General features: G+C 46.1%; 1 protein-coding gene across 4 annotated transcripts in view; it reads right to left on the reverse strand.

Moving 5' to 3' along the window:
* Positions 1 to 16,325, reverse strand: part of NEK6 (NIMA related kinase 6) — a 134,105-nt gene that overhangs the window by 38,650 nt on the left and 79,130 nt on the right. Inside the window, exon 1 of one of the 4 annotated variants that reach the window (XM_084493717.1) lies at positions 11,597 to 11,719. The exons of the other annotated variants lie outside the window; for them this stretch is intronic. The gene's annotated coding sequence lies outside the window, so the exon portion shown is untranslated. Of the gene's footprint in view, positions 1 to 11,596; positions 11,720 to 16,325 lie in introns of those variants that run through there. 4 annotated transcript variants of the gene reach the window in all.

Raw genomic sequence — 16,325 nt, forward strand, 5'->3', positions numbered from 1 at the left:
AGCGAAGGAAGAGGCAAGAACCAAATATCAGCTTTGAAAAGAGATACGCAGGGCTCACATGACAGCCGCCCGCAGCCCGACACCTACGGGACAGCGTGTCCTGCCCCGAGCTGTCAGCTCAGCTATTCTGGGCTGCTGGCAACCGCCGCATAGGTAGGCTGGGGGATCCTCGCAAGAGGCCCTGCAGATAGCAGCCAGGGACACAAAGGCACTCTGCGATGTCCAAAAAGGAACTCGGGTTGTACAGTGTCAAAATGCTGCCAGCTTTTTCAGAGTCCCATAATCTGTGCATGAAATTATCTCATGGATTCCAACCATTCGCATGAAACACTTCCTTCTAACTAATGTAAGCATTTGCATAAAATGTAGTGTACCAAAAGCCACGTGTTCATTCCTCTGAAAAGGACTGGTCTTCTCAAAGTCATTCAAGTGAGTTACAAACTCCCACCTTGTTCAGGCTGCAGGGATCGGGCTGGCAGCACCTCCTGCATGCTAACCACGCAGCAGCACCACGTGCGTGTTGGCCACGAACAGCAAGGAGGCTGACCTATGTGACAGCTCAGCTTAGTTACTGCAAGGAATGCCTCCAGAGCTGACGGTGATATTAACTGGTAATGAATTTTCCTTATTATTCTTTTAAGAGTTGGAAAGAAGGGAAAAATTAAGATTTTGGCAGCCCCTGCACTTGAAGAAAATTATTGCTTATACCCAGTTTTTGGGTTTCATGTGATGCTTTAGGATGTAATTTTACTAACAAGTGGAGTAATAAACTCATTTCACATACCACTTTTTATCGGCAACAATATCATTGACACAATATAGCATCAACAAAAATAATCGAATACGGAAGAGAACAGCTACTCAGAACAAAAAAACAAGCAGCCACAACAACACTCCAGATTTGGTCTCACTTCCTCGTTATCAAATTCAGGGAGGAGCAGCAGTTGCAGACAAATAATTGAGGGTTAGGGTGTTGTGGTTTTTTGTTGTTTTTCATTTGTTTGCTTTAAATCTGTTTAAAACAGCCAAAGACAACAGTAGGAAATAAGAAGTCTTTGAATAAGATCTCTCAACACTGGCACATTTTCACTTTACATTGTTCTAGTTCTGCACTTTCATTTCTCAAGTGACAGGCTTTTTATTATGCTTCCAAATTTCCAAGGAAGCTCTGCGGTGTCAAACAGCCTCAGACTGGGTCTTGACCATGACAGTAAATTAAAACATATTTAAATTGCATGAAGCATCACGTATCTTCCAGAAAGTGGATAAAAGAACTGGATCCTCACCTGCAAAAGGTATTACAAGAACAACCTAACAGCTTTTTGACATTACTATGAATACATGTATGAGATATTTAACTTGAGCAAGTCCCCAATAACACACATGCCTCAAAAATCCACATACACAAAAGCAAGGGTTATATATGATTCAGAAAATCTCTTGCAGCATTTTCCAGATTTTAAAGTCAGACTTTAACCAGATTTTAATTGAAACTGAAACAATTACTTCTGTCTCCAAAAAAAAGCAATTGCTTGCTTTGGGAACTAAACATTAAAAACAAATGATGGCAATTGGGCTTCCAGTCTTTGAGAGAGGAAGGGGTAAGTGGAGCAGATACCAGTGCTGGTGCCTGAAAGCACAGGGAGATTTCCCTGATGCTCTATTGATGCAGCATTACTTCCAGGATAGTCCAGCCAAGTCATGTTAAGGATATATCACAATTGTTTGGCGTTTGGGGTCAATTTTAATTAGCCAGATAAACTCCAGATTGCTTGGCTTGGCTACCAACCAATGTAATAACTCGTACAGCAGCAAAAACGTCACCCGTTCAGGTGAGTTTCAAACACCAAAGCTTATGATCACACATTGCTTTTACCTGTGCCACCTCTATATTACAAGAGCAGAGGCAGGCTCACCTCCCTCTGCACCAAACACGAAAGCACTTTTATCACAGCAAAATCAGAAGGAATTCTCACAAGTATAGAATATACTGATATTTACAGTTATTAAAGTATTGGTACTTAGCTGTACAATATAAAGCAAGGCATGCTGCCTTGGAAAATGCTTTTAACTTTCTCGTACAGGGCAGACACCACGGCAGCATATAGCCAGGCACAGAAAAGGGCAGTTCCTATGTAGCTGAATGTACTGCCTATGTAAATATTTGCAGAGATGTTAATGCTGCACGATTGTTCGCCTGCGCCTCAGCCACTGGGGAAAACAGTTTCTGAAAACAATGGAAGGAAGTGAAAGACTTCCAATTGAACCAGCGTCCTAAATAAATAGAGAAATATTTGAGAAAATGTACCTGAGCTTGGCCTAGAGCTGCTTCGCCTCACGCAACAGGCTTTAAACTGGGAGACACAAATTTTGAAACCAGTGCACCAAAAGCACTCAAGGTTCCAAGAAGTTCCACCTCATTTTCTTTCGGTTTGTATCTCAGCAGCTTTGTGAAAAGTCAGATGCTCTTCAGGAACTCAGAAGAGATTTTGGAGCGGAGGGGAACACAATGAGGCCTACATGGGACGAGCGCTTTGCTCTCGCAGCATGGCTTCAGGCGGGCCTAGCACTCTGGCCCTCCACTATGGGGGTGAAAAGTGCTCAGGAGGGGAGCGAAGAGCACATCAAACCAGGCCCAAGCACCCGCTGAGGCAGAAAGGCCGCAGGCAGCGAGGGGAGGCACCATGGCTGGTGCCAGGAGCCTGGCAGGTGGGGCTGCTCCGCACTTCAGGTGAAGGCCCCTCCTGAGGCCGCTTCTGTAACGCGCCCTGCAACTCCAGCCCTTCCTCATACTGCCACAAAAACCATTCTGGAATGAACCATGGGGCTTGGGGCCTTCTACTTTGGCACAGCTTCCCATCCTGAAAGCAATGGAACCTGGCCTCCAGCAGTGTCAACATTGCTGGCTGCAAAATGGGGGCAACTGAGCCCTTACTGGGCACATTACTGTGCTGTTTGTACCTCTGACCTGCTCTAGTGCCCTCAAATATCATGATATACGTACATACATATGTATGTCCATGCTTTTCCACTCAGTTACTGTCTGCCTCTCACAACCTCCCCATCCCAATCCTCAGTGCAGCAGGAGGCAAGCCCCTCTATTCGGGTACCTTGTGTATAACAAAACAAAAAGGCAAGTCTTACATCGTTCCAGAAATCCACCGGTTGTTTAAACACAGTCAAGTGCATCTCTTAAAGTACTGCCCCAACTCCCACCTCTCCACGTACAAAGCATACAGATTAACTGTGAACCAGAGCCACCGCTGCACCCGAGGCAGGCAGGCTGCCCATCAGCTGGCGACGTCTGCAGCAGAGCCCGGCCGCGGGAGTCGCTCCCAAAAGGCTGGAGCAAACTATTTTACAAAATACACACAGCCGCGTCAGTAACACTTTCTTCCTCTCTACTGCCCAAGACTATTCTCTCCTGCCTGCTCGTAAAATAAATCTGTCAGGATACTATATGAGATTACCTATATATTTAAATGATGATCTTGGCTTATGATTACATTATCGCTCTGGTTCAGGGTACGTGCCGTGCAGAAGGCAGTCCAATCCTAGGAGAGTATTATTTTTGAGTGACTTTTATTGTCCATTATCTTACACCATCTCTGTCACAGCCGTGATGTCTGGTAGGAATAGTTCACAACAGAAATATCTCTGTCGTTAGTATTCTCATTGCAATTTAGGCAGATCAACCTTTAAATCTCATCCATCATACTGAAGAGCTTTGGCAAAGCAAGCGCAGTAATATATGCTTCCATGCAAAACCTAATTACAGGCTAGGTTAAAAAGCCTACCCCATCCCTTCTGCAGTGCAAGGTGACAGGGAGTCCTGAGCATCCCCGGGTTTCTCACTCTCCCTTTTTGCTGGTGGAAGTGCACAACCCATTCATTACAGCAGACTGATTCTGTCTGGCACATGACAAACTTACTTGAACCTAACAATTAAACTTCTGACAGTGTTTCCAAAAGCAGAGAGTATTTACTGTAAATGCTTGACAATTTTTTTTCCCCTCTCTGCTCATCTCTCTCAACAGTCACCTTATGATGACTGGAAATTACCATAAGCAAATAGCAGCCTAACATCCAAAAAAGCCTCATGTTAATGTGAAATACACACCTGCCAACACTGAAAATAAAAACAACCTATAAATACAAATGTTAAAGGGAAAAAACATGGAGAATGCCGACGAAATGCAAGAGATGGGAGACAATGCAGCAAGAGCAGAGTTAAGCAAATAATTTAGTGAAAAAATGTTTAGAAAGAGTTGCCTACAGAACGTGCAGCTGGCTGGAACGCTGCTGCGGTGGCGACACTGCCTACGACCACCAGAAGCCGTGCAGAGGAAGGACCGTGCATTTTTTCCTTACTAACAGCTCCAGATTGCAATAAGGGAATCCGAGCAAGAACTGTTACGCAAAGAGCAGATGTATCATCAGTCAACAGTTTCAAGAATTTAGGCTTAATATTAGGAAGAAACTGTATCTATGCATATACATGTACACCAGCAAATGTAATACAGCATGAATTATGTACACATGCAGAGCCCAAGAAAGCATAAAATATACGGAAGCGTGAATAAACTCTTAAAAACAATATTAAGATCACCCAGTTACACAACTTCATTGGATTTAGTAATTCCATCCATGACCAAAGGGCTAATATACTATCTAATATAATTTTATTCATCCTCAATGACATAAGCTCTAAAGGACAACTGAAAACTGGCAGAAATCAGCTTTCCTTGTCTTTAGTATCAGGGAAGTCACAGCCCTTGGTGAAAACCATACCTGCAATTTAATTTGTAAAACCCTAAAAGGGTGAGGATGTTTGTTACAAATTGACCACTACCTAGAAGAACAGAACCCAAGTCTTCCCAGTGTCTCAGACATGTGCTCCGTTTTATGAGTGCTGGAATTATTTATCCTGAAAGCAGGTGCAGATGGGGTTACGTTAAGACTTTCTGCAAACTTTTGTGCAGAATCTAGTTTGCACGAAGTGTTAACAGCCAGTAATGGAGTGCTGGCTTCTTGAAGACCCAAAATCCACCACGAATGCTTTAGCAAAATGGCTGAAAAGCCCTAGAGCTTTTTCATTTTATGTCAACAACTGATATTCATTAAACAAATGCAGTGACAGACACTGTAATTCACTGTTCCATACCTAGAAGCAAAATGACATTAAGTCAACAAATTTTAAGCTAGTCGGAGCCATCTCATTGCGGATGTCAATAAAACAAATGCTTCCTGCCAATAATTAAATATCCATGTCAAACTTTCCACTCTCCTTTAAATTACTCTCTACATCCAGTTCAGGTCCATATTCCCATTTTTAGCAGGCAAGATTATCTTTTTCAAGTACACTATAGTCTAGTTTGGCAACAAATCTATTAAAATGACTTGGAAATAGCAAGGTCTCTGTCAGTATTTTCCCCTTCTCAGCTATACTACTACACCTGACGATGCTACTGGAGTTAAGACAATAGATCTGATAGAATGGCTTTTATGCCCATTACTTGACTTAGTTCTCCCCACCAACCAGAAAGGTAGTTAACAACTTATTTCTAATTTTGGTTCGAAATCTCTCATGTTCCCATTGTGTTTTTCTCCATACATCATCAACAATAGTTTACACTGCTCTTACATAGATGAGGTCTGTATGTTCCCTACAGCTCCAAACACACCAACAGCTGCTAAACGATTTTCTATCTTTTATTTGTTCCTTGTTACTACTGTTATTATTTTCTTGTAAACTATCTACTCTTTTTGTGGTATGTAACGTGGACTTGGAGGACAGGTTTAATGTGAGGTTTTTGTTAGTGCTGTGTTTTTGTTTGTTTGTTTGTTTTTTAGTATGTTGTGAAATCTGCTTCTTAGAACTTGATGCCAAATCAAAAGATATAATTGTTTTTAAAAGTCTTCTAAATATACTTTAAATGTTATGTAGCTCAATCCACTCATTACAAGGGATGGTTTCACATGGCTCCTATTAAACAGCCCTAGGATCGATGCCAAGGGCACTTAGTGATTTACAGTTATGGCTAAGTAATCAATGTGACAATGAGATAAATGTTCCTTTTCACCAGCCTAACCGGACTAGTCCTACCTCTTACTTCCCTGCACGGAATTTCCTCCTGCAACACCATGTGTAAATATTTACGTACAGTGTTCCTATCTGTAGATAAATATCAAATACGTATTTAAAATCAAAATTTAGTATGGATGGCAGTCAGCTGCATTTAAACTGACAACAGCTCCTTTGAAGACAGATAATACTGTAAATGCAGAACAGCAACAGCAGGCTGCATTTTCCCCCAACTAATTTATATTCTTCTAGGCACAATTTCGAGCCTTCCAAAAGTATTCATTTAATTCATTTTTACAACCTTTGAAAGGGTAGAGATAGACCTCTCAGGCCACTATTCGTGTTAACGAAACACGTTAAAAATAAACACATACTAAATCTACCTGGAATTTTACCGTATTGCTTACTAAGCATGCAACAACATGCTTACCTTTTAATTTATAATGCAATAAAGCTTTCAAGCCTGAAGCCAAATTATTTAAGAACATTTCTGTTGTCCTTCTCAGAATTCATTCATTTCAGATGAAGGAAAGATTAAATATAGGCTGGAAATATATTCATAACATATACGTTCACAGAAACTGCCAGACATTTTCACATCATTAAATCATAACTGAAATAAGTAACATCACATAGAGCTATGAAGTGTGCTCTGTCTGTGCCCGTAACGTCAGCTTCATTATCCCGCTGGCTGCAGCCTCCTCCTGCATCGAGGGAACAATCAGCTATTTGCACGTAAGAAAGCAAGCTTACGGTCCTACCAGCAAGCTGGCAATCTGCACATGAAATACAACCAGTTTGCACTCCCAATCAACACCCAAAGAACCCCTGTAAAAACAGAGCCAAAATCTAGTAGGGAAGACCGACTATTCCCAACCTATGGGGAAAACATCCGATTTCCGCCAATCCCTGAAATACGTTCCCACCACATGCAACGAAGAACACGAAGTATTTCCTCAGCTCACATCAGATGGGCTCGAAATCCCTGAAACCTGCTGTAGCCACCCTGCTCACGAATTTGTGTCTTTATAGCCAACATATCTATCTGGAATGGAGGGAAGAGGAACAGAGGAGGACATTATATATTTTATATATATATTTATGTAGGCCCAACTTCAAAACATCAGAACAACAGCTTGAAGTATTTACATTTCTCATAATCTAAAGTAAGAGGAAATGATGCTGAGAATGATGCAGCCTAGCCAACGTGAAGACTCATATGATTCAAATCCAAAGGCAACTTCAAAGCCACCTCGTAAACCCTCTGCACAACTTACAAAGCCGCCAGATGTAGCACTGCAAGAGCTTCCCCGCATCTGGATCCTGCAAGCAACAGCCAAACGGAAGCAGAAACTCTTCCCTGTGTAAAAAGATTGAACATTTTTCTACTTACAAAAATAGCTACATTAGAAACACGTTTGTATCATTCCTCCTCAAAATATGCCGGGCCAGCTACTATCGAATGTTGCTATAAAGTGGCTTATCTATACTAAATAAAATGACTGCTTTCCCTACCTATTCCTGGAACTAACAGCACGGGTTTGGGTTGGGTTGGGTTGGGTTGGTTTGATGCTGCCTGCACCTCGTGCCCACTCCTCCACGGCACTGCCCGCAGGGCCCCTCCATCCCCTCTGCCACCGGGACAGCTTCCTTGGAGAGCAAGATTCACGCACCAGTGCCTTGTGAATCATGGCTGCGGGGTAAAACAAGAAAGTTCTGTTCTTTATAAAGTCTGCATAGTTACTTTTATTACTTATTTTGATGACAGACAGGGTTAATGACGTTCTTGCAGAGAACTCTCCCTTTCCTGGGCTAAATGCCCAAATTCTTTCAGGATTCACAAGACTGTCTATTTAAATTGGGTCCAATTTTTTCTCCTACAGAGGCCTGCACAGAATGTTCTGACAAGAAGCTGGGAATCAACCTTTTGAGAAAGCTCTGGCTAAATGCGCAAGCTCTGTGCCAGACAAAAAACATTCAGCACTACATTCTGCCCTGTGTGTTTCATTATTCTAACAAGCCCCACTGTTGAGGCATAAACCCAGAAGAATCAGCAGATTATTAAAACCCGTAGGCTCACTCATGTAAACACGAGCCTCCTGTCCTGCCCGCCCCACGCTTTTTCTTTCATTAAGAATTCAGGGGAGAAGTCCTAACACTACCAAAAGAAAGAAAGAAAAATACCCAGCTGAAGCACAGAGTGCAATTTAGTTTTCAGCAATCTATGAACAAAGCAAAATGTAATTTTCCAACCATCCTGAATTACCAGTTTTTAAGAGTAATTATGCTGAACACACCTCAAAATATCTGACATGGGCCCGCTCAGCAGCGGGGACAACTCTACCATCAGGCACTTGCAGAAACACCAAGATTTGTCTCAGGAAGGAACAAATATTCACAAAGTTGAAAATAAACTACAATGTTTTATCAATATCAATGCAAATGATGTTGAGAGCTTGTTAATACCTGTGTATAAAACACATTTTCTCATCAACAGAAATAATTTTTAGGTGCAACAAAATCCAGGTGAAGCCAACCCTGAGCAGTGAAGCAGCAGATGACACAGCAAAGCAAATGCAAAAGCAGAAAAATCAAAATTAAAGACACTGACAGCAAAGGAACACATTGAGCTGATGTGAAATGAACCAGCTTAGAGAGCTAGTAAAAATAAATAAATAAATGAGTAACAATGCAGCCAGTTCTCTCGAAAAAACATGAGCTGCAGCAGGAAGCACCCGAGGAGCAGCCTCGCAGCCCTGCAGAAAAGCCTTGCCTTGTGCTGGTGGGACGGACACAGATCAGGAGCTAGGGATCCATCAGCTCTGCTGCTCTGACAGAGTGAATAAATACAGAATTTGTGCCTTTTGGTTTGCATGTGGAAGAAATTTTTATAGTAGTCATTGGCTTTTCATTGGCTGATGACCAGTAGGCACTTGGAAACGAACTGGGCTCGGTACGTGCCAGAGGAGCCTGAGCTACATCCAGAAACACCCTACTGCAGGAACAACACCCGTGTGCCCTTATGGGGCTACAGGAAAGGACTGCACAGTGCCAGGCATCCTGCCTGCCTCCAACCAAACCGTGCGCCAGGTCCCTGCATTTCCAACAGGATGCCCGGAGGGCTCTCACATTTGGGGATCTGCATTTTCTAACACCACTGCCACAGGCACCAGAGGTGGTCAGTGACCGCCAGAACCCTGCACTAGCCCCCGATGGAGGCAAGGTGGGGCGAAAAGACCTCACCTGGTTATCTCACCTTTCAGAGGAGTCAAAATTTCAGTGTGCAACCTGAGCTCTAAATCCCTACCAGACTTAAACACGTCAGCAAAGAAGAGTGAGTCTTCTTACTGCTCCTAAGTCCTAATGGATTTTCTAATTAACTTGATTAACCCATCTTGCTCACTTCTCAAATACCCATCTCACAAACAAGTGATTTCTCAGCCCTGCAATGCGGGGCTTGCAAGAGAGCTTCATAAATCAATGGAGTTGAACTGAGGTTAAAAAATGCATTTGTGGCCAGCACAGGAGTCGTTTAAGAGGAGAGGTGTACCTGGTACTTCAGGAAGAGGAATAATTCTGGGAAGGGATTGGAGTACATTGCCAGTGAGTTTCCAGAAGTCACAGCCACAGGTTTACGGACCGGACTATTTCGGATCAAACCAAGGCACAAGAGAGATAAACCCAAAGCCCCAGAACCGTGAGCACAGCAGAGAGGAGGCAGAGGCAGGACCACACCGCTGCGTCTCGGAGGTCAAACCCAAGCTTTAACACGCGGGAGGTGACGAAGAGGGCTGCTCTGCTACGGCACCTCACGACCCGCTGCCTCCCTCAGGAGTTCACAGCCTAAACCCAAAGCCTGCCAGTGAAAGGAGAGCTGGTCTGCGAGGGACGTAGCGGCCACACGCTCTCAGCAAAGCATCCAGGCACGAGCCCGAGAGCCCCAGTGCCTCACCCTGCAGTGACAGCGCGAAGGAAAAGGCACTGACAGCAGCTGAGCGCGGGGCAGAATTCATGCCACATACTGGATGCATGAACAAGAGCAACCCCGGCTGTGACTGCTGCCTGCTGACTTAGGAGTAGATAAAAACTTAAATATGGGCTGGTGTAACAAATCGGAGACAGTCTCCGAAGGGAAAACACATTCCCCATATCATCCAGCTGCTGTTATCAAACTCATTAGTGCCATCTATGTCACCAATAAAATGAGCAAGCTGCCGTTCGGCTCCCCCCCGTTTCAGATGAACAAGAGGAACGATATTGGGCAACTTCGCCGGATCCTGATAAGAGCGGTGATGCAGGGGTCATTTCAAACTTCCTTCAGAGCACTACACGCAAATTGGTGCCTTAAGCACACACACCCCGCCGGCCGCCCCAGGCTGGCCTTTCACGTACACTTTTCGAGCTGAGCACCCTCTCACACGCCAGGCAATGCCACCAGCTCCTGCCAGTGCCAGGAACTCCCACACGGTGCTGGCAGGCGGCAGGATGGGACCCCGCAGACCCCACAGACCCGGGGAGAAGCCTGCAGTGAGCACAGTGCTGGGTGAGTCTCAGCGCCCTGTTAGTGATGGAATGAGCGAAGCCGAGGCAGCAAACATCTGACCTTCCTACTCTGAAATCAAGCCTTTGTTTCCTTCCTTGCCCTTTTGACATTTTGTTAATCCACAAGCAAATGAAATGTTGAGGGGGGTTACGGAGGAGGGAAAAAACGGCTGGAAGGGAACACCACAGTGTGGTGTGCTCACAAAGCATAACCACCACCACCAACAAAAATCTCAGCTGAATCTCTGAAAACAATAAATTCACTGTGTGTTACACCAGAAACGCTACAAGGTCTGCTTGTCCGTGAGAATGAATCATGGTTTACATCTGGGAAGAAAGAAAAGTGCAACTAGAAATCAGGCTCCTTAGGGGATTTATTAGATCCTCACAGAATCACCACAGACGCTGAAACCTGCTTCTGCAGCAGAAGCTGCATCTTGCAGACACCAGGCAGAACAGCACAAATGAGAGCCCGGCACATTTCCCTTCAGCATTCCCAGGCAGCGAGAGGAAGAGAGCTCAGTGCGAGACCGCTCAGCCTCTCCGGCTGCACCTACCCTCGACCTTCCAGAAAATTTCCCACCGCTCTGCTTCTTCCAGAGCTTTGCTTGCTGCTGAGCACTCGGGGCTGTCCCCAGAACCAGGGATCGCAGTGACTGCCCGGTGCCCCCGCCGCAGCTTGCTGGCAGCAGGCGAGACGTCCCAGCGAAAGGAGCGGGGACAGTAGCAAGGGGAAAGGCAATCTCAAGAGGACAAACTCGAGCGCAGGGAGATCACCTTTTCAAACACCAGACCTACTCAACCCCCTCCATTCAAACAAATCTTTACTTTAAAACTGACAGCTACAGCGCAAACAGCTTCGAGCCAGCCCTCCCTCCTCACCACCGCCTCCCCGAGAGCTGCGTGCTCAGCAACACGGCGGGGTCTGACTTACAGTCACCAGCTACAGCAATCGCCAACCAAAAATACCTAAACATTATCTGCAGCAATTGTGACTGAAGCAGCCGCAACGTGATGAACAGCCCTTTCTTCAGAGAGGGCTGCGGCAAGCCTTCCCCTCTCCCTCCATTAGTGATGAAGCACAAAAGCTGCAGTAAGTCATCACAGTCACTTTAAAGTACAAACCGGGGAGACTCAAAGAAATCCCAACAGGTCACACCGTAAATTATGGCATTCCGTAATACACAAAGAACCGAGAGCAAACACAGGTAAAGAACCGTACCCACCACTGTTTACCCTTGGATGGTAAAGTTCTTACGAGTGACAAAACGTTATAAATTGAGTAATTGACCTGTAAGGAAGTAAGGAGCTCAGGAGAGTTAAAAATTACCCTATAAATACCATAAAGATTAACAGATTTGTAATACCCACCCAAGAAGCACTTACTCTAAGTAGAATGATTATGAAAACACAGCAAGAATATTTACTACATAGCACCGACTGCAGTATATACAGACTGCCACGAAAGGCAGCGCTGGTTCTTAATATAGTGACAGCTGAAAGTCACCACTTAGATTTCCCTGCTGATTAAAGGGTAACCTACAGACACACGCAGCTCTGACTTATTTGCTTCTTTGAAATGCAGTCATGGATTTTGAAGGACCTTTTCAAGGCTTTTTGTTGCTGGTGTTCTAGTTTAGCGCTTGTAAGCTTTAAGTTTTGCACAGCTGTTTGATAGGAGGTCTAATGGAATACTGACAGCGCAGGGGAACGAAAGCAGAACTTCCATGAACAGAAGAGGGATTTTTGTGTCCACGTTTGCTAACACCTATTTCAATCTAAGTCCCTACATTTGGGAGAAAAGGAACCTTAAAACATCTCTCAGGTTTTTCTCCCCATCTCCTCACCGTAATGACATCCGTATGCCCCCAGGACCAGAACCCACCACGAACTCTCCAGGAGTCTTGGCAGTTCTCAGTGCTTCTATGAAGAAACCCAAAATGCTCCAACAAGGAGAAAAAACACTCCTTTTCGGGATGGCAGAGAAACGTGCCCATGAGGGTAAGGACAGGACAGAGACTTCAGGGGCAATTCCTCAAAAGAATCGTATTGAATTTACTGTGAAGCAACCCGCCCTTCAGACCAACATTCCCCAGTTGCTGTTGCACCACCTACAGCAATCTCCATCTCCAACTGCACCGTTTAAAATTCACAAGGCTAAGAAAAATCTCCCCAAAGTGCAGGAGGACAAGGAGGCCCACAGGCTCTCAGCAAAGAGGAAGGGGAACGTGCATCTCCCTGCACCGTGAGCGGGGCGAGCTCCTGGCCACCAGCATGTCCCTCGGCACCGGCTCTCGCACGAGCTGTTCCTCGCTGCCCGGCACCCGCTGTCAGCCTGGATTTCAGGTTCTGCCTCAGGCACACCGGGAGTTTTCGGCAGGCCACTAGGTATTTCCCACCTCGCAGCAAGCGGGCTTCTCGAGGCGCGCAGACCGGACGACAAAAGCAACTGGAGAGCAGCGCCTGTCACCGAGCTCTGCAAAATGAAAGCCTTGCAAATCCTCCCAGGGCGTGGAGCAACACCTGCTCCGTCAGCAGGCTGGGCTGGGCGCGGGGTCACGGCCCTTATCGGCTCGGTTTTTGACCCCTGCAGACTCGGGGAGCTAGGTGAGGTGCCACCGGTCCCATGGGACGGGGGACGGAGCCACGGGGCGCCCCCGGGGAGCCCCAGGGCAGGGCACACAGCGACGGACAGCTCGGAGAGGTGGGATGCTGAGCTGAAACGCGAGACCAGGACCCCCTCGGCAAGGTCCCTCAGCTGTCTCCAGGGCTGTTGACAGCCGCTCATGTTGCGAATAGCTGTGCAGCACGGAGCTGCACCGTCCCCTCTCCCACTGCTCCGTCCCCTCCTCAGCGGGGAGCCCCTGCCCTGCTCCTCAGCGTTCGTGGCTCCCCGCTCAGGTTGGATGGCAGCGTGCCCAGCTCGCCCGCAGCACAGCTCAGGAGCCAGCTCCCGAAGGCTCCCCAGAGGGCTCCTGGCACTGGTAGCCCCCGAAACCTGGAGAAGCCACGTTCCCACCTGCCCCATGTCTGGCACTGCGCGTCCACCGTGCCTGTATGGCACCGAGGTGAGCTGACACACAGCACCACCACGTCCCGAGGCGCAGTGAACAGGAAGATGCACGGACCCCTGCCCCTGAAGCAGGGCGGCATCAGAGCGAGAACTGCTTGAAATTACGAACAAAACCAAAACCCAAAGGAAGGACAAACACAGCGCCCTGCCGTGCTGCTGCCCACGGCTCTGCCCAGAGACTGGGAAGGGCCCGGCGCGTGCTTTGAGTCACCAGGCGAAGCACGCATCGTGCTCAGAGCCCACAGCTGAAGACTTTATTTTAATAAAATGCAGTAGACTCTAAAGAAGTAATTCATAAACTACCTGCAAGGCAGCGGAAGGGAAAAAAAATGCAGTTATCTCAACGTCACTGCAGGAGCGGAGTTTTATTGGGCATGAGGATTACACTGCCTTCACCTGAGGAGGGGAAGATTTAAAAGCAGTATTTAAGTAGATTTAGAAAAAAAAAAAAAAAAGAGACCAAATAAATAATGCATTCTGACTTCTAAGCAAGCATTTGTGAGGTTTCAAGAACGCTTTGGAGTATGAAATTCCTAGAGTCGTTCACTTACCCCATTTGCTTTCAAATCAATACTGTCTGCTGTCAGTTCACTTAAACACGTAACAGGAAGCTCAAATTTGACTAAAAGGTAGTATTACGTTACTACTGGTTTTGTAAGGAAACCTTTTTAGAAGTAAGAAGCTAAGGGGAAGTTTTTTTCCTCTCCATCTGCGACAGACAGCTGTTCACTGCCTGGAATCTATGATAGCAGGCACTTAAAGTAGCACCAAGCCGAAGTAAACACTTCAGAAATTTAATTTCTTTAATTGCACTGACACCGTAGAAGTGTTTGATATTTGCCATGTGAGAAATCAAATCATCTGATTAAACACTGAAGCTGAACACACACTTGTAACTGACTTTATTTAAAAATGTATTTTATGAAATATTTGAAATATTCTGAAAATTAAAAAAAAATATGTTTAAAAATGTTAACACAATTCAGGAGACTTCTCGTGCATGTATGTCGGTGTACAGCATGTCCAGATGTTTAAATACTTAGCACAGGTTAGAACTTGAAGTAATCTTGATCCAAGCCAATATGCATATAAAAAATAAGCCAAGATAGAAAGAGACCTACCTAGCCATAAAAAGATTTGACAGCTTTACAGACTGCTGCGTTTGAACCGCTATTAAAAGCAACTCCCCATGGTTTTCTGCTTTTAAATAAAACTTAGCTCCCGACTTCTAGAAGTGTCCGCTCAGTCCCCTGCTTGCGAGGACCTTGGTTCTCCCTGCCCTACCTTTCAGCCGAGCAGCGACAGCAGCTCCAATGCTGCTTGAAAACCAAACAGGACCCTCCCCAATAAACCTGCAAGGCGTTTTTAAACAAGGGCTGGATGTTCTCTAATTCAGACACACTGCAGCAATTGCAACCTGCTGGGAAAAAACAAACAAACAACGAAAACCAGCACGCTGTGCTTTTAAAAAGCACTTTCTTAAAATCTAGAATTTTAATGCAAATTTTTTGGCTTCTGTTTTTCCCCTCTGCCTCCCTCCTTTCAGCACCCTCTGCAGCGCTGCGCAGCCCAACCTGAACACCGGTGGGGATCCCACAGCCTCCCCGGGGAGCCGCTGCACCGTGCCCTACCAAACCGTGCTGCTGCTGGCAGAGGCATCTCCTCATCTCAGCGCTGCAGGGCCAGGATCTGGCTGACACCAGGCACTTCCACACAGCCCCAGGACACCACGATGCCCCGTGAAGGGCTCCAGCACTCTGCACTGCTTTTGTGTGCAATGTCTCACTGGACTCGTACCTGTCGCAGCAGCACTGAACGTGTCCTGCAAAGCCTGAGCTGCCACAAGGCAGCGAGCCGTGCTTCCCTGCGCTGGGACAATCACAGCAGCGCTAACAGGAGCTAACACCAGAGGAAATTACTTTTAAGGCCTCCATCTTTAACATGCCAACATTTTACTTCTCCATTTCAGCCAGCCTTTAACTTCCATGTGGTTTTACACTGGAAAAGGCCATTTCAAGGGGTGTACAACTGTGTGGTGCTCAGGTGCGCTGAGGCTCCCCCGCGGCCCCTGCCCAAAGCCCCGCGCTTGGGCCCTCAGCAGTGTGAGGGCAGCCGGGAGCTATGACCACACGGACACTCCGTGCTTGCTCCCAGGGCTGCAGGAACGTTGCTGGTGTGTCCTGCTTTTAGGCTGGGCACGAAGATGCACCATGTTATTTCCTAACCAAATCTCTATTTGCTTCTTTAACCACAATCCTGTGCCCAAGCGTCACAGCCCCTTTCCATCTAGACATGTTGAATTTTCATATACTGAAGCGGTTAGTGAAATAGCCCAGCTTCTAAAATGAAGTTCCAGTTGTTTGGTTTTTTTTTCCCCATTAGCTGGAGATAGACAACTTTCATGGGTTCTTTGCCATGAGCAGCCTCTTCTGTAACAGGAGCTTCCATGAGAAGTCAGGGTGACAACAGCTAAAAACCACAAGTCAGACACTAAACTTGTGTTCTAAAAGGCCGCTATCCCAATGAGGCTTTCACATAGGACAGGGCAAGAGTCAGGCCCCTGGAGTTACACTGGTGCCCGCTTTCATCACTAGGTTTTGGGCATCTTCCTCTGGGACTGCCTCT

This window comes from Aythya ferina (assembly GCF_964211825.1).
Source record: "Aythya ferina genome assembly, chromosome: 20".
Taxonomy (NCBI): domain Eukaryota; kingdom Metazoa; phylum Chordata; class Aves; order Anseriformes; family Anatidae; genus Aythya; species Aythya ferina.